Source organism: Lagenorhynchus albirostris, chromosome 3, assembly GCF_949774975.1.
Source record: "Lagenorhynchus albirostris chromosome 3, mLagAlb1.1, whole genome shotgun sequence".
In the NCBI taxonomy this organism is placed as follows: Eukaryota; Metazoa; Chordata; class Mammalia; order Artiodactyla; family Delphinidae; genus Lagenorhynchus; species Lagenorhynchus albirostris.
Genome location: NC_083097.1, coordinates 49636646 through 49664613, shown reverse-complemented (window position 1 = coordinate 49664613; position 27968 = coordinate 49636646). Strand labels below are relative to the sequence as shown.

At 39.4% G+C, this 27968-nt stretch overlaps 1 pseudogene; it reads right to left on the bottom strand.

Annotated features, from left to right (window-relative positions):
* Positions 1-21326, bottom strand: part of LOC132518316 (small ribosomal subunit protein eS12-like) — a 93311-nt pseudogene extending 71985 nt beyond the window's left edge.
* Between the last annotated feature and the right edge of the window lie 6642 nt (positions 21327-27968).

The following is a 27968-nucleotide window of genomic DNA, read 5'->3' as shown; positions in this document are numbered from 1 at the left end:
TAATCATAGTCTTATGATGCATTTAAAAATATTTACATAGATAGACCTAGAGATTGCCATACTGAATGAAGTAAGTCAGACAGAGAAAAACAAATATCATATGATATCGTTTATATGTAGAATCTAAAAAAATGGTACAAATGAACCTATTTACAAAACAAAAGTAGAGTCACAGATGTAGAAAACAAACTTATGGTTACCAAGGGAGAACGGTGGTGGGAGGGATAAACTGGGAGATTGGGATTGACATATACACACTGCTATATACAAAATAGATAACTAATAAGAACCTACTGTATAACACAGGGAACTCTATTCAGTTCTCTGTAATGACCTATATGGGAATAGAATCTAAAAAAGAGTGGATATATGTATATGTATAACTGATTCATTTTGCTGTACAGCAGAAACTAACACAACATTGTAAATCAACTACACTCCAATAAAAATTAATTTAAATAAAAATATTTAGAAGAAACATAAAATAAGCCCTTATTCTTAAGAACTATTAAAAGACAAGTAGATCATAGTGCATAAATAAAAGAGGACTCTTAATAAACACATGTATATCACCTTCATATCAATTCATAAATATTTTATTTGAGAAGTCATATAACATAACCTTGAAATATTAGTAAAAGTTTGAATTTCTCCCTCTTGATTCTATAATTAGAAGCTAAACTAACCAATCATTTCCACTAAACACAGTGTTTCTACTACAATTTATTATAGTAACATGTTACTATAATCAATATACATCTGTCTTGTGCTTTGTACGTCTTTCCGCCCACCATAATTACTGTAAAGGCAATGTTATAAAACCACACTTTAATTCTTTATCTTGACTATAAATAGAAGGGTTTAGCAAGCCTTCGTGGCCTTATATTTTGTGAACTTTATCTGTATACTGTAACTATAAATCCTCTAGCTTAATACATTACAAGTCAGCTATATTACTTTGTCTACTTAATAGACAATTTATTTAGTTTTTTTAACATCTTTATTGGGGTATAATTGCTTTACAATGGTGTGCTAGTTTCTGCTTTATAACAAAGCGAATCAGTTATACATATACATACGTTCCCATATCTCTTCCCTCTTGCGTCTCCCTTAATAGACAATTTAAACTAAATAATTGATAACCCTTGAGCTTTCTTTTGAGGAAAAAAATTATTATTTTATCCAGAAGGTGAGTCACTTAATCACATCTACGTTCACTCCTCTCATGAACACAGCACATCCACGAACCTCGTAGGTGTCCGCAGGTCATCAGGTCAGTCACTTTTCCCCAGATCCACCCTGATTCTTATGTATACCACCACTCTATATTACTAGGGTAATTCCAGCATGCCTTTTGCCGGAGAATACACAAATTCTAAAATAATGAACCATTATTACAGGAAATAAAGACTAAGCCTTGAGGGAATACATCCAAGAAGGTAAGTTTGAATTGATATTTGGTGGAGAGATTTGCAGATAAAGGACAAAGGTTTAGAATATGAGATATATCCCCCAAAAAGGGGAAAAATCAAGGCTGGACTTCAAGGGCAGACACTAAACCTTTCCACTGCCTCATGAAAACTTTATAGTTCCTTAGGTAGGAAAGGATTCCCAATTAGTTAAGTTTACAGTGGGTACAGCTTTACCATTTTCCCTACAGTTGCCCTTATCAGTGGCCCTTTGACCATAAAACTTTGGGGTGAATTGGTAATTGATAACATCCTACTAGATGCTCCTTAGCTTGCATGCTTATTACTAAGTTCTCTCTCCTAAAGAGATATGGAGCATAAATTACATGAATCATGCAGACATAATTCAACCTCAATGCTGAATGAGAAGCTTTTCCAAAGAAGCATAAGCTCAACTGCCTGTGATGTTCTCTTCAGGGACAGGCTCTGTCACAAGCAGAAATAAATCTTTAAATGTGATTTAAGCCTCTAGATAAGTTACTGACATACTCCTATTGACTAATGTCAAAATTTTATATACAACTATTCCCAGTTAATATGACTGATGTGTTTCTCGGCTGATTGGCTAGTCACTACCTCTTTTGATTGATGTTCATTAAGTTAATCAGTAAATTGGCACTTTAAAGTTCAATTTGCGCGTCTGGAGCCTGTGCTCCACAAGAAGAGAGGCCACGACAGTGAGAGGCCCGCGCACCGCGATGAAGAGTGGCCCCTGCTCCCCGCAACTAGAGAAAGCCCTCGCACAGAAACGAAGACCCAACACAGCCAAAAATAAATAAATAGATAAATAAAGTTCAATTTGATAGGGGTGTGTGTGTGTGTGTGTATATATATATATATATATATGTATAAACTTAAGATAAATTTTCATTAGTAAGGATTTTTTTTTTTTTCTGGTACGCGGGCCTCTCACTGTTGTGGCCTCTCCCGCCACGGAGCATAGGCTCCAGACACGCAGGTTCAGCGGCCATGGCTCACGGGCCCAGCCGCTCCATGGCATGTGGGATCTTCCCAGACCGGGGCACGAACCCGTGCCCCCTGCACTGGCAGGCAGACTCTCAACCACTGCACCACCAGGGAAGCCCAGTAAAGAATTTTTAAAAGGTACACATACGTGGCACGTTAAGGAGCTCGGTATTTCAAAAACAGGTTTCTGCTCTAGAATTTACCATAGTCATCAGTAGAATCTTGCAGTACATGATTGAATAAGTATGTCTGATAAAACTGTCCAAATGATTTCTGTGGAACTTCCCAAATCCTGTATTTCAGACATCATTATATTGGATTGACAGAATGGCTCATCTCTACTCACACTTAACAAAAAGTAAGGGAAGGGGAAGATGTTAGCAGAGAAAAGCTTCCAATCATACCCATTGCAACTATTTGATAGATTGAACTGGTGGAAATAGGAGATTTTCCATCAAAGTTAGAAACTTAACCACCATAGTCACAGATAAAAAGCTGTGATTTAAAATATTAGAAGTTTTAAAAAATTTTATTAGACCAGAGAACTAATAAATGTCTATATTATGGGAAACAAGAGCTGGCATCCAGAGAGAGAATGAGACAGAAAGAGAGATCTTGTGCTCTGGTCACACAGAGGGAAGGAAGGGAGGAAGGAAACTAAATTGACAACATTTTTCTCCAGATTCCATTTGACAGCCTAAATTCCTAAGGCAGTAAATATTTCTTTAAGGTCTGTGACCTCATTTTGAGGCTTTCCAAAAGGCATCTTCTTAATATAATCACTTTAAAATATAATTTCCAAAATACCCCAGTTCCCAGGTAAATAAAAATATTTTCATTAGCAGAGGATGGAATGGGAGAGGATTGCAATTTAGTCATCTGATCACATTATCAGAGAGCTCTGCTCCTGACCTGAGATGGCTATAACAAACAAACAAAAAAAGAAAAGAAGAAGAATCCAATATCACCCATATTTTATTTTTTTAACATCTTTATTGGAGTATAATTGCTTTACAATGTTGTGTTAGTTTCTGCTGTATAACAAAGTGAATCAGCTGTATGTATACATACATCCCCATATCCCCTTCCTCTCACCCGTATTTTAAATGTTGAGTGACCTGATATTAGTGGACTGATGGGAAAAGAAGAACATTTCACTTCTCAAAAGAATATCTTTTGAAATTTAAAAAAAAAAGAATATCTGGAAATAATGGACATAGAAATTGCTAAAACAAGAGCCTTAAGCTTACCCAAACTCTACCCGTTTTTTCTGATTGGAGAGGAAGTAATCAAATTACCCTAAGACTGTGGCTTAGTTTAGCAGAGCAGAAAGTAATCAGAAATAATTTGAATTGTGCCAAATACCACCCATCAATACACACTGTTGTGCCTGAAACTCCAAAACTCAGGGTCATTCCTCAAAGTCAAGGCATTTTTTTTCTATAGACTTGTGTTAGAATAAATAATAATATCTGGGAAGGATAAAAATTTACACCTTCGTTTTTATTGTTATAATAGTCTCTTCCATACTGAATTCATCACAGAAATTTATTTCTGAAAGACTTCACCAAGCCTTAATATGCTAATGAGAATTGTGAATCTTTAAGACGATGGTATAGAATGCAGAATTTTACAAACTTATTTTGCCAAGTAACTCTTTTTCTATCCCCCTGAGTTGTATCTACTGATATCTGGAGGAACACTAAAAGTTGGGTTTGGGAAAGCATGGGTTATCAGATACTCTCATCTAACAGAAAACATGGCCTTGGGGTCAGGAGAGCAAGGACATGTAAGTTTAAATAGAAGCTAGGCAGAAAGGAAAGGGCTGCAGCAGAGACACAGCCAGAAGCAGACCCAGGTGTGAAGTCTCCGTGAGCCAGAGCATGTGAGTGAGCACTAGGGAAATGTAAAGTGTGGGAAAGTTCTGGGAACAGGGACAGAGGAGGCAGGTGGGAGTAAGAGACACTCGAGATGAACTCTGTCTACTGCACAGTTCAGCATAGGCAGGCACTGTTCTTCCAGGACACAAAGCTTACTGTGAACAGATAATTTTTAGGGGTCTTATTAGCTCAGTGCTTTTAATCAACTAGGCTAAACATCCTGTCTGGCCACACTGTCTGTATCAGAAACCGAAGTAATATAAAAGGTTATATATTTTTATCTCCTAATTTGTTTGCAGGATATTAAGCCTGTCTTTGTTAGATAAGAAAGTGAGCAGGATTATTACTGGACTGTCTTCAGAAAGATCAGGAACTAGGCCCCTTCCAAAGTCCTGTTATCACCCTAGGAATGCTATCACTCTGTCTCTTTAGGTGTCCAGAGTCACGTGTCTTGCTTTTCTCCCTTAATTCTAACCCTGTTAAAACCTTTTCTTACAAATGACTGTTGAGTTTATGTACATTATGACTTAAAATCCTGCTAAGGCTTAAAATTTTACCCCTCCCTGGGGGAGTTGTACTTTCATGACTTATGTGTATGTTCAAAGACAGATGTCCTTTCCTGACAAGGGGGTGGCCAACTAGGATTCTTTCTCAGTTTATATCATTGTCTTTAGGCAACAAAATCCCATTCCTCCCTTTCTGTAATTGTTTAATCTTTCTACCAAAATTTTATTTTCCTTTATAGCATCACTTACTTGACAGTAGTAGCTATATCTATCACAGTTGGTTCTTTGGGACTCTAGTAATCTAAGACAATTAAATTCATGCTTCTGAAAATAGCATTTTTCCATTATAGTAAAAAAAAAATCATTTTTTTTTAAATAACTAGCCTTCCACAAACTGATTTTTACAGTAACATACAGGCCAACCAATCGTGAAAGAGGAAATCATTCTTGGGAGAGAAACAGGAAAGGGATTACAAGAGTCATTTTAAACTTGAAGCTGTTTCCATGTGTTGACCTAAATAATTTGACAAATATCAGAAAACTTCAAATAACATCATTGTTTAGTCAAGAAATCTGAAAAAGAGTAAAGGATCTAAGCTTTTCACCTTGGAACTATAAAGCAGAATTCAAAACTGACATTATAAGCCTCAGTTTCTTAGCCTGAAGAAAGAATCCCCGTAATGTTTAAAAAAAATTTAATAAAAATTAAAGTCATCACCATTATCTTCAATGTAATCAGCAAGATAGCTGGGGTAATAAAGAATGGGCTCCAGCTGAGGTCACATGATCTATCTCCACCACTCACTTGCTGTGTGAGCTTAAGCAAATTAAACAAGAAAGTTTAGCCTCAGTTTCCTTGTAAGAAATATGGGAACAAAATAGTTTCTTCACAGATTGGGAGGATGAAAAGAGAACTGATGTATATAAGAGCTCTTTGTATGCTCTAAAGCACAATTCAAGAATTAGTTATGGGAAGGGTTTCTAATAAATAGAATGCACATTTCCACCAAGCTCCTTTGCCCCTTTGCATCCCATTTCCAAGTCCAAAGCTTTCTCCAAATTTCCAGCTTTCCTTCCTCAAAGCTCTGACTGTACTCCAATATTTGTGTGGGTCATCATGCTTAGGCATCCTATCAGTTGTATAGAATTTTCCGCCCTTTCTCCAGTAGTCTCAGGGAACCCAGTCACAGTCAGTTTACAGTTGTCCTCCCTTATCCTCAGGAGGATATGTTCGAAGACCCCCAGTGGATGTCTGAAACAACAGATAGTACCAAACCCTATATATACTATGTGCTTTTCCTATAATAAATAGCTATGATAAAGTTTAATTCATAAATTAGGCACAGTAAGAGAATATCTGCATTGCCAGCCTCACTACTCTTGTACTTTGGGGCCAGTTTTAAGTAAAATAAGGGTTACTTGAATACAAGCACTGTGATACCACTACAGTCGATCTGATAACCCAGAAGGCTACCAAATGACTAAGGTAGGATGGAGCAGGATGGTGCCAGATTTCATCACGCTACTCAGAACACTACCCAATTTTTATAACTTATCTATGTTTTATTTCTGGAATCTTCCATTTAATAGTTTAGACCATGGTTGACTGTGGGTAACTGAAACCATGGAAAGTGAAACCACAGTAAAGGAGGGACCACTGTATTGTGAAATAAGTTATTATACTGAAGATTTCAGGCTTCTGCCATCTCCCCACCTGTGCTCCTGATATCTGATCCTCTCTGCTGAGAGCAGTTGCATGGCAAGTGCAGCCTATTCTTCCATTACAAATGCTTTTCTCACAGGGAGTGGTCTCATGTGCCAGTGAATATAGTTATCACCAGCTATCCTATGCATATAACGATTGTAAAAATGAAGATAGAACACAGTTGAAAAGTTATTATAGCAAACTTGACCTACCATAGCCACCCTTGCAAATTATGAAAAATACTCCTTTTGATTTCTACACTCGGGAAAATGATGTAATCCTGAAGCACAGATGGGAAGGGGGGCATGCAGTACACCCAAGAGGAATTCATGGCTCTTTTACACATTAAACCTACTCTACCCTTTGAGGAAGGGGGGTGGGGGCGGGGAAGAGAGCAGGAGAAGGGCAGTCCCCATGGAAATGACCTTGGCCTTTTTCACTAGACAACACAAGTGCCAGGGTCCCAGGGTTCCATCTTCAAAAGACAGACTTGACTTAGCAACTACCCAGCAACTTTCCAGAGACCTAAGAACCTCTAGGCAACTTCTACTGTTCTTCTATTTACTCTTCTATTTATTCTTCTATTCTTCTATTTAATTGAACAAATAATATTTGGGGAATAAGAAGTTTTCATGGGTAATAAAGCATTCAAAAAATTGGCCATCCTTTCCAGAACTGTAGATGAAATGTATTTGACTCTCCTGGGATCCTGAATTGCTATATTCTGATCAGAGGCCTTACGTAATTTCAGAAAAAAGACGTTTGCATGCAAAGAAATATATATGTTCTCTATGCCTTCCTAAAAATGTCTTTGCTTTTTTCTCCTAGTAATCTGGCTTTTTAGAGAAAAGCCAGATTATAAAAAATTAAATTATAATAAATTATAAATGGATCTGGCATTATATATAATAAATTATAAATAAATCTGGCATTTATTTTCTACTATTTTCTACTCACAGAGATTATTCAAAAGACCATAGCTATAATAATTATTATTTTATTTATTTTAGCTTTTCATTGCCCACAGAACATTTTTATCTGATCTTCCAGAAAACTTGAATGGATGGAAAATACTACTGTGATGATTATTTCAATTTTATAATGAGGAAACTGAGTCTCAAAGCAGTTAATAAACTAGCCTAAGACCACATAACTAATAAAGGGCAGTGCCGGAACTCAAACAGGTCTTCTGATTTTTCACCTCATGATCCTATGCTTCAGCGAAACAAATTTGCTGAATCATATGCAGCAAATCAATGCAAAAGCAAAATCTTAAATATGATATTTTGAACCCAGAGTGAGTCTTCATGTTATCTAAAACATTTTCCTCATAAGCATCTTAGGTTCAATAGAACACTGTTAGAGTAAAGCTATATCTATTAGTGGTGGAGAAATATTGTAACCATTGATAGTCCCGACTTTCAGATTTTTCTAAGGATTGTCTTTATAAAACAGATTAATGTCTACAGTTTTTCCCTCTTGAAATATGAAGAATAGAAGCAATATTGGTAATATTGTTGTCCTGGCCAGGGTGCTTTGCTGTAGCCAACAAACCCTGTGTTACTGGTTTAAGCAGAGAGAAAGACAGAGAGAGTCCACGGAATCTTTGTAAGGCTGAAGAGTCAGAATCCAAGCTGAGCTTCTGGGGAGAACACCCAGAGCTACATCTCAGAGCCAACCTACCAAGAAGGAAACTGCTTCCTCTGCCATCATCAGAAAGTGCCTAAGTCAGGGGGCTGCTACCATCACTGCCAGTAATAGAGCCTTCCTCAGTGCAATTGTCTAAATGTGTGTGTCCCCCCACAAAATTTGTACGTTGAAATCCTAATCCCTAAGGTGATGGTATTAGGATTTGGGGCCTTTGGGAGGCGTTTAGGTCATGACCACAGGGCCCTCATGAATGGGATTAGCGTCCTTATAAAAGAGGTTACAGAGAGATCCCTTGCCCTTTCTCTGCCATGTGAGGATACAATGAGAAGTCTGCAACCCAGAAGAGGGCCTTCACCTGACCATGCTGGCACCCTGATCTTGGACTTCCAGGCTCCAAAACTGGAAGAAATAAATTTCTGTTGTTTATAAGCTACGCAGCCTGTGGTATTTTGTTACAGCAGCCCAAACGGATTAACACACTTTCTCTGTCTCAGTACAGAGACATGCTGCAACATGGAAACTCAGCACCATGCCTCTTCACTACACGTGACTCAATTCTGTATGAAGTCTCTTGCAGGTATATCTGGTGGGTAGAATCTAAATCACTTATTCTTCTCCAGAAACAAAGTTTTCATTTGTTAGTTTCCTCACTAGGATAGTAAGACATAATTCAATGGAATTATTACAAAATGGGAAGGCTTTTAAAAATATTTTTGTGCAACCAGATATAACAGAAGTCCATTACAGAGTTTAACTGTTTAAATGAGAATAACAATAGAACTATCATATGGTATTGTCCTATGGATTAAGTGAAATAGAATACATAAAATGCTTAATACAATCAGTACAAAGGAAATCATCAATAGATATTGTATATTATAATGTAAAGGGCTGCTGAGTAGAACCTTTCCTACTATTCTGGAATTGGCAGTGAGGCCTCACGGCTGAGGACACAGAATTGTCTAGTAACACACTTCCTAAATAAACGTACAAGCAACTGGGGAGCAGGACAGCCCCTCCAAGTTCTTGTAAAAGGTGAGTATATTCTCTCTGTTGCTCCAAAACATCCCTCAGGACTCTCCCCCGAGACAGAAACAGAAAAGTAGAGAGGGAGAAAGGGAAGAAGGGGTTGAGGATCCACAGACGCACACATGACTGATTCTAAGGTCTAATCAGGGTACTGAAGCTTTTCCTCATGGAAGGAGGAAGGAAGGCGAGTGCTCACCCACCAAAGTCCAGTGAGGGCTCCACCAAAAGACCACTTGTAGGATTTGGGGGTGTCTACAGGAAAAAGAGACGAGCATCTCATTCCTAGTGTTATTGCTAATCTGAACAGACAAGAAAGTTGAACACAGATGGCAAAAGTGAAGGAAGGAACGGAAGCCATGTGGTGTCTGGTGATGTTTGAGTACGTGAATGATGTGTGATGTATGAGTGATGTATGAGTCTCTCATATGTCAAGAGAACACTGGAACATAGTAGCAAGGCTTGAGTTATGAGCTCACACCCTAAATAGGAGGGCTATCTGTTGCTTCAGGAAGCAGCAGGAGCTTATGGCCATGTGATATACTAATGGTGAAGGAATCTGGAGGCCAAGGGAAAAGTTTGAGCTGAAGATGGATCTTCCATGAGAGTAATTATGAAGTGGGTCCCTCCCACAGTCCACCTAAAAAGCTTACACATGTGTCCATACATCTATTTCTATCTTCTCCCTCTCATGCCATCTCCTTCCTCCCTAGCCCAACACACCAGAAGAGGAAAAGGGGAGGGAAGTGGACTTTAATAGCGAGGGCCTCCTTCCCCGCCCCCCCCCGTGCTGCATGCCCCCTCAGGCCACTGATGAACCCTGAGCTAGGAAGAGGGGGTAGGTGTGATTGAAGTTTTATATTGGACTGGACTAGACTTAATAACTGAAATTTATTTGGAAGCTATGAGATCTGACAAAGATGTTATTAAGATCTAGGAAAGCCAGATTCAACAGAATAATGTCAAAGGCACTGGCTGAGAAGAAATTAGACCCTTGCATGTTTGTATCCATTAGGATAAACTTTCAAAACCCAGTTACAATGGGATTGCTTTTATTATTTGTATTCACTCCCCTGTTTTTCTGTCAGGACTTGGTTCACCTTAGAAAGATAAAGCAACTAGAACCAAGATAGCCAGTGGCCTCAGCTAATGCCATGAAAGTATCTCACCAACCTCTGAAACTTTTCTCACCAATATAGGCCCAAATTTCTATACTATGTAGGCAAGGCAGATGGAGGACGATGAACTATGGTTTTTCTTCTTTAACATTTTTTTTTCTCTGCCTATTTGTTTGCACCCAACGCATATCTTAACTGGAGCAGTATCTAGGAGAATGTATCTTCATGCTCTCTGTTAGACCATGATCTGCTTCCCCACAACCCCTGATTTACAATGTTGGAATGTTGTAGCACAGCTTCTGAAACTTAAAAAGGCACATAACTCACCTAGGAATTTTGTGAAAATGTAAATTCTGATTTTATATGTCTATGGAAAAACCTGATATCCTGTTTTTCTAACACATTTCCAGGTCTGTGGACCACATCTTGTGTGACAAGGCTCTAGAGTAGAGAATACTCCACCTCATTAAATGAGAGAACCAAAAAAAAAAAACCACACCACACACAAAGCTTTCCAGATCCTCTGAAAAGACATCAGTAAGAGCAAACAAGCAGGAATTCTATTTATTCTGCCATTACAACATTGTTCAGACTGTATTCTGTATGCTTTAGGACTAGATTTTTCATATCTACACTGGTCTCTTTTCATGATAATGTTTATCACCTGATAGCAATCATATTTTTCTTTCTAGTACATGAGATATTCTTAGAATATTTAATAAAATTCATTTCTCACCTGAGAAAATCAACTGAAGTCAACATTTAAAAGGTGACCTGTGGTGTCAGGAGGAGTCAATCTACAAATTCGACTTATGAGGGGAAAGAAAATGTGTGGGACCTTAACCACAAAATTCCTAACAATTGAATTCTGTTCAATTCCATGTATGTGCTAGAGTTCAACTTGTCTTTCATCTTACATAGAATTATTCTGCTTCATCTTCTTTTTGTGCTCCTCTTGTGTCATTGTTTATATTTAATAAAATCAAGTATCAGGTATTTTTAGGATAGTCATAGATTTGAATACTCTTGTTAGGGGAACCACTGACTGAAACCACCCTGGCCAGGTATGAGTTATCTTAAAACAGGAGGTCCTGGTAAGGAACTTGGAACTAACAAGCTACCACCAACCAGAAGAATTTTGGAAAGGTCAAAAGGAGAGAAGAGATGCCAGTCCATATGCCTACCAACCTCCCAGAATCCTTCTCGCTGGAATCCATCTTGGCTAAGTGATGCACGTGCCACCAGGAAGGACCCTGAGTCAGAATGATTGGCTAGAGACAACCAGGAAACTAACCCCATTACCATAAAGCTGAGACTGCGAGTCACATGGCAGAGCAATCCTCCTGGGTTCCCTTACCCTACTGCTCTCTGCCCAGGCAGCCCTTCCCAATAAAGTCTCTGTCAGCACATGTGTCTCCTTGGACAATTCATTTCTGAGTGTTAGACCCACTCTAACACTCTAAGAGACCACTCTCGAGCCCTGGAAGAGATGTCCCTTCCTGCAACACTCTGATCTGTGGACAAACTATTTGACCTGATGATGTTCACTTTTGAAACAGGAGGAAAGGGGGCAGGGCACAACCTCTAAGAGAACGACATAGCCATAGTACATAACAAAAATTAGTGAGAACCAACTGGGTCTAACATGGCAGAAGATTCGACTTCCACTAGACCTTGAGCCTCATTATAAGCTCATTGTGACACATTAGCATGTTAAGTGACACACCCACCAATGCCATGACAGTTCTGAGGCTAACCATAAAAGGCCAGAAAGTGGGAGGTGGCCCAATTTCTGGAAATTCCCACCCCTTCCCCAAAATAACTGGAATAATCCTCCCACTCATTAGCCTATGAAATTACCCAGCCCATAAAAATTAACCATACCATATTTTGAAGCCTCTTGCCTCTTGCCTTCCAAGATGGCCCACACTGTCTATGGAGTGTGTTTCTTTCTAAATAAATCTGATTCTTACCTATCACTGCATCTCCGAATCCTTTCGCGACAAAGAAAGAACCTCAAATTCACCAGGAACACTTTCAATGAGCATAGAGCCCAGCAATCTATTTTAACAAACACCCCAGTTGATTTTGACACACAAAAATGTGAGAATAATGGCTATAAACCTGTGGCTTTCAAACCAGGCTCTCAAGCCTATCTCCTCCACCACCCCAGTCCCCAATGAGTCCCTGATTCTGGCTGAACTGTTCCAGAAGTGGGCCCAGCCACCTGCATTTTTTCAAAACTCCCAGATGAGTCTAGTGCTCTAATATCCAAATAAGGTTGGAAATCACTGCTCTAAGGTGTGTGTGCTGTTCTGTACTGAATCATATATGGACAGATGTACAGTTGAGGACAGAGCTGAGATTTGAACCCACATGCTTGGATTCCAGAATGCAGCACCATGCTGACATTTTGGTTCCCAATTCCTCTGTTCCAAGTCCATGTAATTATCTCCATTCCCAGTCAAACTTCAACTTTATGACTATCTGTGATTTCTCTAAGTTTGCTTCTATAATATTTTTCATCATGGCTCCTTCATGCTGGGATTGATCTCTCTCAATCCTCATTTCTTAGGTCACATGGACATTGAAACCCTCCCTTCCTCATACCCCTTTGCTCTCTGCCTCACACACAATAGCTCAATCATTTGGAGATCAAATTCTTTGTTAATACTTGAAATTCCAGGCTGTTAAAGCTGAAAGGATCTCTGGGATCAGCAGGTCCAGCTCATTAGTATAATTACTCTAGATTTTCCAGATGAGATCTTCTCAATTATATACATTTCCTGCAAAGGATATGAAGGTAGTGCAAGCAAGTCCTCTGACACAACATGCCAAAGGAAGTTTTGTTCTTTGGAACAAAGAGGGTTGGAATTGCCAAAGTCATCTGTATAAATCTTTATTTTCCTTTTACTGTGGTGCTATGACCCATATGCTCTAAAATCCAAATACAGGGCTCATGTGGAGAAGAATCTCAGCCTTTGCTTCAGGGTAAAGAAATAAGCAGAAAGGGGCTGGGAGGGGATTAGTGAGGGATACAAAATCCCAAGCCTATTTAATGGTCTGTGCCTTGTCTCAAAGCACCAAATCACACTGTGCTTCAAGTTGGAATATATAGATGAAAAAATAGCATTAAAAATATTGGGTATCTTGAAAGTGGAGAGTATTATCTTCAACTACTAGACCATTTTTACGAACCTAATTATGAATGGGGAATGCTCTCCTACGGTTAAATTATGTGGCATATGTTAAATATGAATAACTCATGAAAATGAAAATTAAAGCCTATTATGAACTAATAATCTAGGGTTCTAGTGCTGCCTGATAACAGTTCTCTGCCTCAGATTTCTCATGTGTAAACTAAAAATAAAGCACTTTCCCTAAGAACCTCATTACATTATCCCAAATATAACATAACCAAGCATGTGTGAAAGGAATTTGGAAAACAAAGATAAGAAGAATTATCTTTACTATTAGCATCCTATAGCCAAGTAATATATTCTTTCCCAGTAACTAGTAGGTTTAGCTTCTGTGGGCAAAAGTGGCAAGTGCTCTGGGTCACTGTTTTGAGAGGAGAACCATGATATAAGGCCCTTAAAGGAGTATCTTTAAAAAAAAAAAAAAAGACAGCTGCAGCAGCTGTCAAATTCTATCAACTACTGAATGTTCAAATGATCAAATCCCACAAAGATAGACAGCTTGACAGGAATGCTCTAGTAACTTTTTCTAACAGAAAAATTCCTTTAAAGTTTTTACTCACGCTGGGGATCATAAGCAGTTTTGGTCGTTGATCCTTTTTGAAAATGAAACTGGATAAAATCCTTACCAGGAGAAAGGTGACCTCAAATCATCTCATGAGTCTTACCACAGTGAGGGCTGAAATAGGCACATTTGGCTTTTCTGACCATATATACACTCTTGGAAAATTTACGAGAAAGCCCAAGGGTATTACTACCAGGCAAATTTCATGAGTATAAGCAGTTTCTGTTTTAACTTGAGAGGCAGATGGGAAAGTAAAAAGAATTGCAATCCAGAGAATACACCCAGAGCCCTAGGGATGGTTTTTAATACTACTAATTGGTAGTAAATACTTTTGCCATATTGCCAAATGAGGCTTGTCTAACTACTGTATATTTTTTATAATCTGTATATTGCTAACATATAAGAAAACACTGACCTAGAATTAACACTTAACAAAAAAGCAATACTTGGTGAAAAATAATCCAATACTGAAAATAATGAACAATAGTTGAAAGGCACTATTTATAGGAAGACTCTGTGTGTATGGAATCATCTCTGGTTTTCATAGGCACACCTTGCTTGTAACTTCCTTTAAACTACATTTGTCTAATCATCCCAGTCCAGATTCCCCATAGAAATATAAAAGTCCAAAATGTAATAGGCTTCCTTCAGTTTCTTACACATTGAGTCATAGAACATTTAGAACCAGAGGAGACTTGTGAAAGAGCTAATTCTGACATCTATGCTTACCTCCCTCTAGCTGAGCTCACGGCAGTCATCACTGACCCACCATGGCCCCTTCTTTGATGAACAGTGACATAAACTAAGAGATCTTCTCATAATAGTCCATTGAATATACATGTCAGGGGGCTTCCCTGGTGGCACAGTGGTTGAGAGTCCGCCTGACGATGCAGGGGACACGGGTTCGTGCCCCGGTCCGGGAAGATCCCACATGCCACGGAGGGGCTGGGCCCGTGAGCCATGGCCGCTGAGCCTGCGCGTCCGGAGCCTGTGCTCCGCAATGGGAGAGGCCACAACAGTGAGAGGCCCGCGTACCGGAAAAAAAAAAAAAAAAAAAAAACATGTCAGGGTGCTAGCAGGAAACAGTTGGTACAACCAAATTAACATAATTCAAAGAGAGTTTAGTAAAGGGACTATTTATCAAGGGAAAATCCTCAGCTTGTAAGGTAGGTAGGGACTATGTGGGTGAGGGATAAAGGGGGACAGCAGGGAGGGTCACACAAGGATAATATGCCCAAGGGCAGTTATGACCTTTGGTTGAGGGACAAAGTCAGCCCAAGGTGAGGTCACAGAAAAACATCCAAGCTCACTGTTCTCTCTCCCTCCAGCCTCCTGCTGGGGCTCAACATTTACCAAACCCAACAGGAAACCAGAAGACTAGGAAGCCTTCTGATATAGTCCCTAAAAGTCAGCCCCCTGGGACAGAGAGCAGGTTAGAGAAGGGTAGATAGGACATCCAGAGAGGCAAAAGGCAGTTATCCAGCGTGATTTGCTGAGGTGATTTGCTCTAGACCACATAGCTATTAAGTAACAGAAAAGGGATTAAAAACACAAGCTTTCTTGGTCTTATTCTCAAGCCTTTCCTTTGCACACCATGGTGTGTGTGCGTGTGTATGTGTTCACTTGGGGGCATGCACACAGGTGAGTATTCACATGTGCACCTTGAAGATAGGGAATTGGCCACTGAGCAGATTCATCTGGCACTCTGGGACTGGTTGAGTCAAAATGGTTCTTCAGCTCTGTGACCAGCCCAGGCCCTGAAGGTCAAGCACTCTGTGACGTTCTAGATCCAACCAACCTGATCACAAGTGTTGCAGTTTAAACGAGATGGCCTTTAGGACCCTTCCAAGGCAGTGTTGCAATGGACTCTAAGGATTGTTTCTTTCCTTCTACTGGGTAAAACATAAAGCTGCTTTCCAGATTTACGTGAGCCCAACTTAGCTTACCTTTCTGACCCATGGCATTACTGAAAATGTCAACCTGTCTTCAACCCAGTGTTATTCTGGAAAGTCCTGCACCCATAATTAACTCAGTGTCATATCCCAACCTCCTGTGCATTTGGTGAAAGTAAACGAAGAGGATTTATTGAGCAACTGGGCCATTCAAGTTTGTTTAAAATGCCACAGTACCTCAGCTACTACTGTTAGCTAGAAAGCCTCCCTCTTCTTTCTCTTAAGCTCATAGCATGAAAATATGTTTTCTGAAAGCACAGATTTGGGTTGGGACAACTCTTTGTGTACTAAATCTTACAACAGGACCATATTTCTAGACATTCAATAAAAAACATTTTTGGCATGATATTGATATAGAATGTTTTGCAAAAAGCTTCAGTTTCCCACTCCAATTTTGTACTGCATAGACAGGATATTAAATTTCCACCTGGATTACTACATGTTCACTTCCTTTGGTGTGAAGAAATCAAATCAGAATTAAAGCAATCAACCAGGAAACAAACAAGTCCTGATTTTCACATTCAATTCACATTAGTGATTGACTCTCTACTGTCATTTAAGTCACAAACCAAGACTATTTGCTGAAGAAATTCAGCAACAGGTAACACACAAATAATTAGCCTGAAATATTGACCTGCTTTAAGCTACTCTGTCATCAAAAGCATTGGAATTGTTATTAGTAAATATGAATAATATGGGTAAATATTCATGATTTTTTAAATGATATGAATTATGTGAAAGACTTTTCACTAAGAATAATAATAGTTTCTAGATCAAAGTCACTAAAAGAAATTCTGGTTTGGCATTAACAACAGAAAGAAGGTCACAAAAAGAAAGAACCAGTAATATAATCATATCGACACACTCATGTTGGCATATCACCCTCACTCTTACAAAATTCTTTCATACCCAGGTGAACCTCTGGTAACAGTTGAGCCTTAGTGGTTTGAACTGGTAAAAGATAATGAAGTAAAGAAAGAGATAAGAGGGGGGATACAAAAGGAAATACATTATCAGTTACTTCACCATTCAGGCCCCGTATTCATCTTATCATATTTATTTATCCTACAAGCAACTTTTCCAGTTACCCAACTAGTCAGTGACAGAGCCAGAAACAAACCCAGGTTTTCTGATTCCTCTGGTGCCATTTCCACCATATTTCTTTTGATGATTCTCCTCTATTTGCATTGACTTCATAGCCCCACCTTTCTAGGCAGAGTACTTCAAATAAATGGACATGTATTTTAGTTAAACCAAAATAAGCTGTGTTAGAAATCAAAAGCAATTAAGAATCATATGCCACCTCTTCATCTGAGGTAATCTTACTCCAACAATTTTGGGCTCAGCTAATAAAGTAATGATGCCTCTAGGTTATAATCTCCCAGGTGGCAGCTTATTTTAATGTACAAATCATTTTTTGATAGAAATAACTTCTCTTTGAGGATCTCAAATTGTGTACAAGGCTACATTCAAATACGATAAAGATGATGGATCCTGAAGCCAGACAAACAAGCATAATCAGCGAGTGGGCAAATAAAAATGTAATTGAAAATTAACAATGACAACAGACATAGCTAGTCTATTTCTTTTAGGGCACTGTTTCCAACTATATGTGGTTTTTCTCCCATCCCACTACCAATTTGCTAATTCAGGTCCATGCTGTCTCAATATCTAGAAATGTTATTCTTGAGTTTGCCATATAATTTCTGCTCCTCCAATCTGTCCTCAATATAAATTAAAAGCAGGGAGTGGAGATAGTTTCAGTAAATGACCTAACAATTATTAAGCCCAAACTAAGTAAGTACTAACTCCATAGACACACAGACATATACACACAGAAACATACACTGGATTAGTCAAGGTTCTCCAGAGAAACAGAACCAATAGGATAGTACAAAGAACTCTGCATATGTAGTTCCTCATTTAAATTTATACACTTTGAGGTGAGTAACAATCTCTCCATTTTGGGTGAAGAAACTAGGGCTCAAAGAGGTTCAACAACTTTCCCAAGATCAGGCAGCTAGTAAATCAGAGAACCCAAAATATCAACCCACAATATTTTCCATATCTAATCTAATCCATATCTAAACCACATTCCACGCCTACATTGTGTGGTCATATACATTTTAGTAGCACAGCTGGCAAAAGTAACTCCCTTGGGATCTATGGCAAACGCAATCCCTTTGGCAAGTGATCCTTAGGTTCATGATCCTTTTCCTGCCTTGCACCTGCTACTTCCTCTATCGGAAACTGTTGCCAGTCTTGCGAAACTGAGCTTTGGTCATGTTTCATCTCTTATAGGAAGCCTTCCTCATGTCACAGCTTGATTTCAGCACCCTTCTTCTGCTTTGCTACGCCCATAAGCATACCTCTATTACAGCATATGTCACACTGTAATCCAATCTACCATTCGTCTGTCCCCACAAAAGACAGTGAGCTTGAAAAACAGGTCTGTGTTTTGTGTATCATTATCCAACACCACACTCACTTTCCCACTGTAGGCTTTTAGCCTAAAGCAGGCAGAGCTGGAGCAAAGAAACGAAATAGCATTAAATCAAGTTTAAAGCTTTAATCATGTCTTAGACTGGAAATTCGACTGAATTGAGACAGAGTTTGTGACTTAGGTTAGAGAATGTCAATTACTCAAGAGTGAAGAGAATATCTATAGGACTTGATGGGTTCTTATCCAGTGGCTGAGAAAGTTTTAAAAACGGAGGGAAGAAAAATATAATTTTGCACTTTAGTTCCAACAGGCTTATTCAACAAACTGGTCACTTTGTATCCCCAGTGCCTAGGACTCTGAAGAAATAAAGAATGATTTTCCTTGCTCTAACTATGAAAACTCCCCTAGTAATTTCCTCGGAACTCAGGACATCACTTGTCCTTCTGAGCAAACTTTCCAGATACCAGAGCCCTCATCTTTAGAGATCCAAGAAGTGGGAAGAACTAACTCTGCCTTGAGAAATTTTGGTCATAGTATCTAACATTTATTATACATTTACTGTTCTAAGAAGGGATGTGGAGTCCTGCTACATATATTTTATCATTTAACTCTCATAACAGTCTTAAGATATAGGTATCATTATTGATCTTCCCATGTTATGGACATGGAACCTAAGACAAGGGAAGTTAAGTGACTTGCCTGAGATCACACTGCAAGTTGGTGGAGGATTCCAACCCAGACTATCTGTCTCCATAGCCCCTAGTCTTAACCAGTAACCAAGATTGTCACCTGTTTGGAGGTGGCTTCAAGGAGAATGCAGGAAGAAGGAATAGAGGAATTCCAAGCAGGGGGAGTTGCAGATACAAAGGAGTGAAAAGGAGCCTGGCATATTGGGGGAATGGTTAAGAATTCCCAAGAGCTGGGCTTTGGGAAGAGCGAGTGGTTGTCACAGGAGAGGTGTGTTGGGACCTGGCTGTGAGGGGCCTTTGTGACATGATGAGGAGTTTGAGCATCACCAGTGGTCTGCAAACTGGGGAACTGTTCTGGCAGCAGTAATGGCAGATGGAGAGAAATTCAGAAGGAATGGAGAAGCACAGACCTGTTGGAATCTGTTGATAAGAGTCTAAACTAAGGCAGGGGGAAGGGAGGCAGAGGACAGAGGCTTGCATTCAAAAGACAGTTCTGAGGTAGAAGCAACAAGAGTCAATGGACAATCAAATATGAGGAGTAAATGGAAAGGAGGGGAAAAGGGTGAATCTGGGGCTTATTGTGGGAGACTGGCTGGATGGTGATGGCACTGAGGCACAGGTTTGCAAGGGGAAGTGATGGGTACAGGTTGGGGTGCACTGAGTCTGAGGAACCAGAGTATCCACGTAAGATGTCTAGAGGCAGCTGCCTGTGCAGAGCTCAGGTCTTTCATAGAATGTTATCTGGTAAACTTTTGCTAAAAGTTTCTCTTCTAGTCCACGTTTATACACTGACATCTGGGCTGAAGCTCTGGAAGTGAGTGAAATCATCAGGAAAGTGTATAGAGGGAATGAAAAACAAAAGGGGGGGAGGACATTTTTCCCTTATTTTCAATGCTTAGGTTGTACTCAGGTTCTTTTGATTCAAATGCCTTTTTATTAGATTTCCGATTCTATGAAATCTGACTGGGTAATAAGTTTTTATTCTCTAATTACTCTTTATTCTTTGTTTACATTTTATTTCTATGCTTCTCAGTGGATTCTTTTCTATATCAAATACTAGCTCTATAGACACATAGACACACACACTCTATTAGTCAGGGTTCTCCAGAGAAACAGAACCAATAGGATATAACAGATATGTAAAAAAAGATTTATTATGAGGAACTGGCTCAAATGATTATAAAGACTGACAAGATCTGCCATCGGCAAGTTGGAGACCCAAGAAAGTCAATGGTATAATTCACTCTGAGTCTAAAGACCTGAGAGTGAGGGGGCTGATGGTGTAAGTCCTGGTCTGAGTCCAAAAGCCCAAGAACCAGGAGCGCTGATGTCAGAGGGCAGAAGATGGATGTCTCAGCTCAAGCAGAGAGAGTGAAACTACCCTTCCTCTGCCTTTTTGTTCTATTCAGGCTCTCAACAGATTAGATGATGCCCACCTACATGGAGGAGGGCAATCTTTACTCAGTCTACTAATTCAAATGTTAATCTCTTCCGGAGGCACCCTCACTGACACACCAGAAACACTGTTTTACCTGCTACCTGGCATCCCTTATCCCAGTCAAGTTGACACATAAAATTAACTATCACAAGCCCACCAGCTGTCAACTTGGCAACTATATGCATCTCCTTAAACCATACTTAATCTCCAGATAAAAACAATAACAAGGTCATAATTCCATCTAACATGATACAACTATCCTACATACAACCGAAAACGCACTAATACCTTTCCCAGAAAAAGAGGTAAAGTCCTTGAGTGATGTTTACTCTTCTCCCGACATCCAATAACTTAAATACTATGACGTAAAATCAACAATATTTAAGTACTGATATCAAGTCAATATATCTTACCTTACATGATAAGGGAATAATATAGGAAAGAAAAAAGATATTATACACATACACAAACGTATTCATAAGAAATACGGAGGAAATACTCATAACAATTACAGTCCTCATTTTTGTAACCGGTCATGTGGTTGTAGCTGATATTTATAGCTACCTTCTTCTACCAGACATCCTGTATTCTCTTCGCCTTCGCCAGGCATCTCAGCTGGTCATGGCTCATTACCTGGCAGGGTGATCATTCATTCCTGAAGGGTCTAGGCCATCAGTCCTACTTGGATGGGGTTGCTGTAGTTCACCATATTTACAGGGCATGGTAATACTAAGAGACAATCTAAGGGATCTCCTTTATTCCAGACATACTCTTCCTTACCTCCATTGTAGAAAAGTAGTCCAAGTTCTCCTTGATAATCAGGACCAATCACTCCAGCCAGCACAAGAACTCCCTGTTTTGCCTGTTGAGTCAGAGGCATGAGGACTTCACAGTGGACGTGTCTTAACTTCCAGTTTAATGGAAACATTGTGTCTCCTGGTAGAAGCATTCCCCCCTCTGGAATTAAGACCTCTAGGCCAGCAAAACATAAAGTTACAGGAACAGATAGCAAAAATTTTGCTAGTGGGTTACTACAGGTAATGGTGAGTAGTGCCACTGCCATTCCACCCCTTGATAGCTGAGTCCATGGATCCTGACTATGGAAAAAATAGCATCATATATTGTATGCTGATTTCAGAGCATATACAGCCCTCAAGAGAACCTTGCCTCAGCTCTGCAAGGAACTGCCACCTAACTGGTGTGGTAACTTAGTTTTCAAATGGCATCCTACCACTCTATCAAGCCAGCTGCTTCAGGATAGTGAACATGGGAAGACCAGCAAATTCCATGAGCATGGCTCCATTGCCATACATTTTTCTTTGAGATGAGTTCCTTGATCAGAAGCAATGCTGTATGCAAATCTGTATGCAGAGTGTCTATCCCAGTAAGAACAAAGCACTGACCTTTCCTGACGAAAGTGGTCCCATGTAATCAACCTGCAACCAGGTAGTTGACTGATTACCCCAGGGAATGATGCCATATCAGGAACTCAAAGTTGGTGTCTCCTACTGGCAGATGGGGCATTCAGCAGTGACCACAGCCAAGTTGGCAGTGGTCAGTGGAAGTCCATGTTGCTGAGCCCATGCATAACTTCCATCCCTGCCATCATGGCCACTTTGTTCATAAGCCCACTGGGCAATAACAAGGGTACCTCGGGAAAGATGCTGGCTAGCATACACAGAACAGGTTGCCCTATCCACTTGATTATTAAAATTTTCCTCTGCTGAAGTCCCCCTTTGGTGAGCATTCATATGGGACCACACACATGCATAAATTTCCTTTAATTTTCTTTCTAAAGTATACATGGCTCCATGATGTCTGGGGAACATGCCTGATTTGAAAAGGCATCAGGTCTTACCTTACAAGTATTTTCATCTCAGCAGCTCACATTATTATCATTAAACTGTATTTATTAAGCATTAGATCACAGACAGCATTTTTGTAAATCCACTTGTAGTAGCCAGATCCCTTTTTGGCAAACTATTGGCTGGAATTTATAAGATATAAATTCCAGCCGAGAAATTCAGAGCAGCTGGAATTTTCTTTGTCTTAGGCAGAGATATTATCTCAGGCTATACTGAGTCCCACTGGCTTAGTAAACAAAATAGGAAATGCATTATTTATATTGGTCTTCATTAATAATTAATAAAATTACAGGTGTGTGATGTTCCCCTGCTTCCCAACTCATATCAGTGACAGTGGTACATGATTTCCTTCTCCCAAAAGATCACAATTAAATGAATGTTGCTGACCGTATGTTGTTAATTAATTTGTGTGACCTTCTCACACTGAAGCTGGAAAATAATGAGGTAATTTTCAAGTAGATAAATATGCTATGGTTTGTGAACTTTTTGTTCTTAGGTGTTGAAATTGCAGCAGACTCATTATTTAACTTCCTACAGACATCTAAAGAAATGATTATTATTAAATTATAAAGTTCCAGGAAAGAAAATGAGCAGAAGAGTATCCTTACAGCAGTGTGGGATTTGGCTTTCAAATCCAATTTTTCTTTTGATCACTTTACCTACCATCCACTCAGACTCTTCTTTTTCACCAACACCACAATCTTTTTCTCACCCTTTTACATAAACATCTCATTTGGTAATTAACAAATAGTTAAGAAGCGCTGATTATACTTTACTGGACAATTAATAATAGTAATATTAGGGCTTCCCTGGTGGCGCAGTGGTTGAGAGTCTGCCTGCCGATGCAGGGGACACGGGTTCGTGCCCCGGTCCGGGAGGGTCCCACGTGCCGTGGAGCAGCTGGGCCCGTGAGCCATGGCCGCTGAGCCTGCGCGTCCGGAGCCTGTGCTCCACAATGGGAGAGACCCGGGTACCACACACACACACACACAAAAATAATAATAATAGTAATATTAAAATAATAATAATTTATCATATTTATAAAAGCTCCCTTAGAACTTTTTAAATGCTATCAAAAATATGATTTTATTTTCATGGTATATGCTAACCTCTGTAGAGATACAATGATGATTGAGATCCTGCATTCAGTGTGGTAAAGTCTAATGGTAAAAAAATAAAATATGTAGCACAAATGATCAAACTATGCATCAGAAAATAAAAGGCCATGCTCTTCTCCACTCAGAGCTCCTTGAAGGCAGGGTCTTATTTCCTTCTTCTTGACTGCCAATATCTAGCTCCATAGTTGGTACAGTGCTCGTTGACTGAGTGAAGAGCCCTAAGAAAAGTGTCATTCTTTCTATGCTGTGTGTCACTAACTGTGCTGAAAACCCAAGACAGGGCAATAAAGACAACAGACCAGGTTCCCGCCCTCATGGCACTGATATTCTAATGAGAGAAACAGCCACTAATATGGAAGCAAACAAATAAAAAACTGTAACAGATTTGGTAAATTCCATGAAAAAAGTAACAGATAAATGGAATAGGAAATGATGGGAGGTAAGCAGAAGAGGAGGGTGACTTTAGACCAGGAGGTCAGAAGATGCTCTGACCTGAGAAAATGATGTTTAAGGTGAACTAAAAGGAGCCAACGGGAAGAAGCAGGTAAGGAGCATCCAAGGCAGAGGCAACAATAAATTGCAAAGGCTTGAAGGTGGGAAAAGCACAGAGAAGGAATTGTAGGAGGACGAGAGCAAAGCAAAGAGACCCGGTGGAACCCCAGTAAGAGGGGAAGATACCTTGGTCTAGGAAGGTGACAGTGGAGATGGAAAAACACAGGTAGGCTTGAGATGGATCTGGAGACATGGCTTCCCTGCTCTTGATTCTCTTATAAAATAATCTCAATTGCTTTTTATCGTCTAAGAATTCTTTACATGTTTTGATTTTCTAATGCACTTACGGATTTTTTTCAATCTTTGGGGGAAAAAAATGGAAGATGACAAGTCTTTCTGATATTTCAAAGAACGTTGAGTAGAAGGAATTATAGCCCTTTACCTCATGCACATAAAACACTTTAAAGTAAGTAAAGTTTGAGTTTACAGTATTCTTATTTTCCCAGTCTTATCCTCTTTTTTTTTTTCTTAATGAGTATCTTAGCTTGGGTTCCCTAGAAAACAGAGCGGGAAACAAAGACAAATTTCTTTTCAGGGACTGCGATCCAGGTAGCAGGAGTTAGGGGCAGTGAATGAAGTGGAAGAGCTGGGAGAACCAACAGAAAGAGGCATGATGGAGATGGCTAGCCCCTCCCACCCACCCCATCACTGTAGCTTCAGGAGAGAAATCCTGGGAAAAAAGTGTTCAGATGGGGGCAGATGTACATTAAAGCGTTCACTTGTCAATTACTGCTGTCAAAGATCTCTCAACAGATACAGTTAATTTCATTATCACAATAACTATGGGTGTGTTAGAGGTTGGACAAGTGGAATACCTCCAGGACTCCATTCCATAAGGGTTGCTAAAATATCATGAGAATCATTTTAACTTTTAAATGATTTACACATCAAAACAACTTTTAACACGATAGAAAGATGTAAATGGGCCCCTCTCCTATGCAGGCCATGTAAGAAATTGCTTATTTTGCCTTTTACTATGGTCATCTGCTCATAGTAGATTTGTCAGTTTTTATTTCCCATTGCCTTCTAAGGAACGCAAATTTTGGTATCTGGAGGAACTTCTATTTGTTAAACAGGAGTAAAACTTTGTTCCTCATATAATGGCCTTTGATGTTACTGTAGGCAGTTTTAACTAGTGAGTGGGAGTGTCAAAGTTTGAATTTAAAACTGTTACAGCACTGAATTGTTCTGCCTAAGAAAGGAAAAATTGAGAATCCCAGATACAGATCTAGAAAATCTAAGGCAGGAGCAAGAAGGCAGAGTGTGGATGGGAAAAGAGAGGGAGGAAACCTGGTAGCTGTGAGGATGAGAAGAGGAATTTGGAAAACCAGGTAGGGCTCACTGAGCTTGGTGTGCAAACTGTGAAACAGCGGGCACAGTGCAATACCAACCCTCTCCTTGCTACTGCACTTCACCTCAGTAAATACTTTATCATTCCCTAATGTTCTCATTGATGTGAAATTTTGTTTGGGAGAAAATAAAATAGGAAAAGAGGATGGAAGGAAGGAAGGAAGGAAGGAAGGAAGGAAGGAAGGGAGGGAGGAAGAATTTTTACTATTAATAAACCAGTTTCCCCTCTAAATAAATATTGAACGTGAACACATACTTAATAAATATTGGTTGAAGTGGTGCATTTTTCTTTAATTCTATAGGCCACCACATGAATTTTTCTACACCTGACTAAAGTCTATTTCTACAATCCAAAGTAAATAAGTTTTCCAGCTACATGAGTCAGGACATAACTAATGATGCAGTCTCAACTATAGAAGCCAGTATTAATTCTTCAATATTTAAACGCCTTCTCTGTAAAGCCTGTCATTATCATGGAGAGATGCAAAGGTGGAATGAGACATAACACTACTTTAACGGCTTGGAGAATGGTTTTTCTTCGGTTTTTTTTTTGTTTTTTTTTTAAGTTAAGGGCTTTCCCTGACCTTTCTAGCACTCCAGTCTGTCAATGACAAGAAGTGGGCAAACTATGGAGAACAGTATGGAGGTTCCTTAAAAAGCTAAAAATAGAACTACCATACGACCCAGCAATCCCACTACTGGGCATATACCCTGAGAAAACCATAATTCAAAAAGAATCATGTACCATAATGTTCACTGCAGCTCTATTTACAATAGCCAGGACATGGAAGCAACCTAAGTGTCCATCATCAGATGAATGGATAAAGAAGATGTGGCACATATATACAATGGAATATTACTCAGCCATAAAAAGAAACAAAATTGAGTTATTTGTAGTGAGGTGGATGGACCTAGAGTCTGTCATACAGAGTGAAGTAAGTCAGAAAGAGAAAAATAAATACTGTATGCTAACACATACATATGGAATCTAAAAAAAAAAAATGGTCATGAAGAACCTAGGGGCAAGATGGGAATAAAGACACAGACCTACAAGAGAATGGACTTGAGGACATGAGGAAGGGGAAGGGTAAGCTGGGACAAAGTAAGAGAGTGGTAGTGTATATATGAACATATATACACTACCAAATGTAAAATAGATAGCTAGTGGGAAGCAGTCACATAGCACAGGGAGATCAGCTCCATGCTTTGTGACCAGCTAGAAGGGTGGGATAGGGAGGGTGGGAGGGAGGGAGAGGCAAGAGGGAAGAGATATGGGGATATATGTATATGTATAACTGATTCACGTTGCTATAAAGCAGAAACTAACACACCACTGTAAAGCAATTATACTCCAATAAAAATGCTTAAAAAAAACAAAATAAGGGGACTAGGCAGTTAAAAAAAAAAGAATTGGGCAACTATCCCTCTGAAAAATTAATAAGACATGATAATGCTAAGTTTTTAAGACCTAATGATATGATTTGATCTGTTAAAAAAGAAATATACCATTCCTCCCACATTCTGGTTATTTGTCAAGGCATTATGCTTCATAATACGGTCTCCTTGGTGCAGGTGGGCATATTTTCATTGGGCAGGCCATGGGATGAACATCAGCTAGCCTATTCCATTCACACCAAAGAGAAATGTGCTTTGGACAAACCATTTCAATTGCAGATTAAAGTACACAACAACATTTTCTGCATTAATATCTATTTCTATTCTGTATACTTCCTTTCCATTCAAATTACTGTGACAGCTTATTTACAAAATTGGCCACAATTATTCCCTTCTCTATATCCATACCCATTTGTAATGTGACCTCCCAGCTGGGCTGGACTTGTGACTTAGTTTTATCAATATAATACAGCTGAAGTGATGTTGTGCCCGTTCTAAGACCAAGCCACAAGAGAACCTGTGTGCTTCGTGTATTAGTTTGCTAGGGCTGTAATAACAAAATACCACAGACTAGGTGGCTTAAATGACAGAAATTTATTTTCTCACAGTTCTGGAGGCTGGAAGTCCAGGATTAAGGTATTGGCAGGTTTGGTTCTTTCTGAGACCTCTTTCCTGGCATGCTGGTCACCCTCTTGCTGTGTCCTCACATAGCCTTTCCTCTATGCATGGGTACCCCTAGTATCTCTCTGTGTGTCCAAATTTCTTCTTAAAAAAGCATCAGTCAGATTAGATTAGAGCCCACCCTAATGGCATCATTTAACTTAATCGCTTCATTAAAGGTCCTATCTCCAAATACAGTCACCGTCTAATGGGGGGTTGAATCTTCAACATATGGATTTTGAGGGAACACAATTCAGCACAAAATGCTTCCCTCATTCTCTCGGGACCCCACCGCCACTATTTGAACAAGCCCAGAGAAACTTCCTAGATGGCCAGCTAACCTCCAGAAGCAAAGCTGCCCACCTGACGTGCATTCCACCACAAAAGCATGAGAAAATTTTTCTAGGCACTTTCACCATAAACA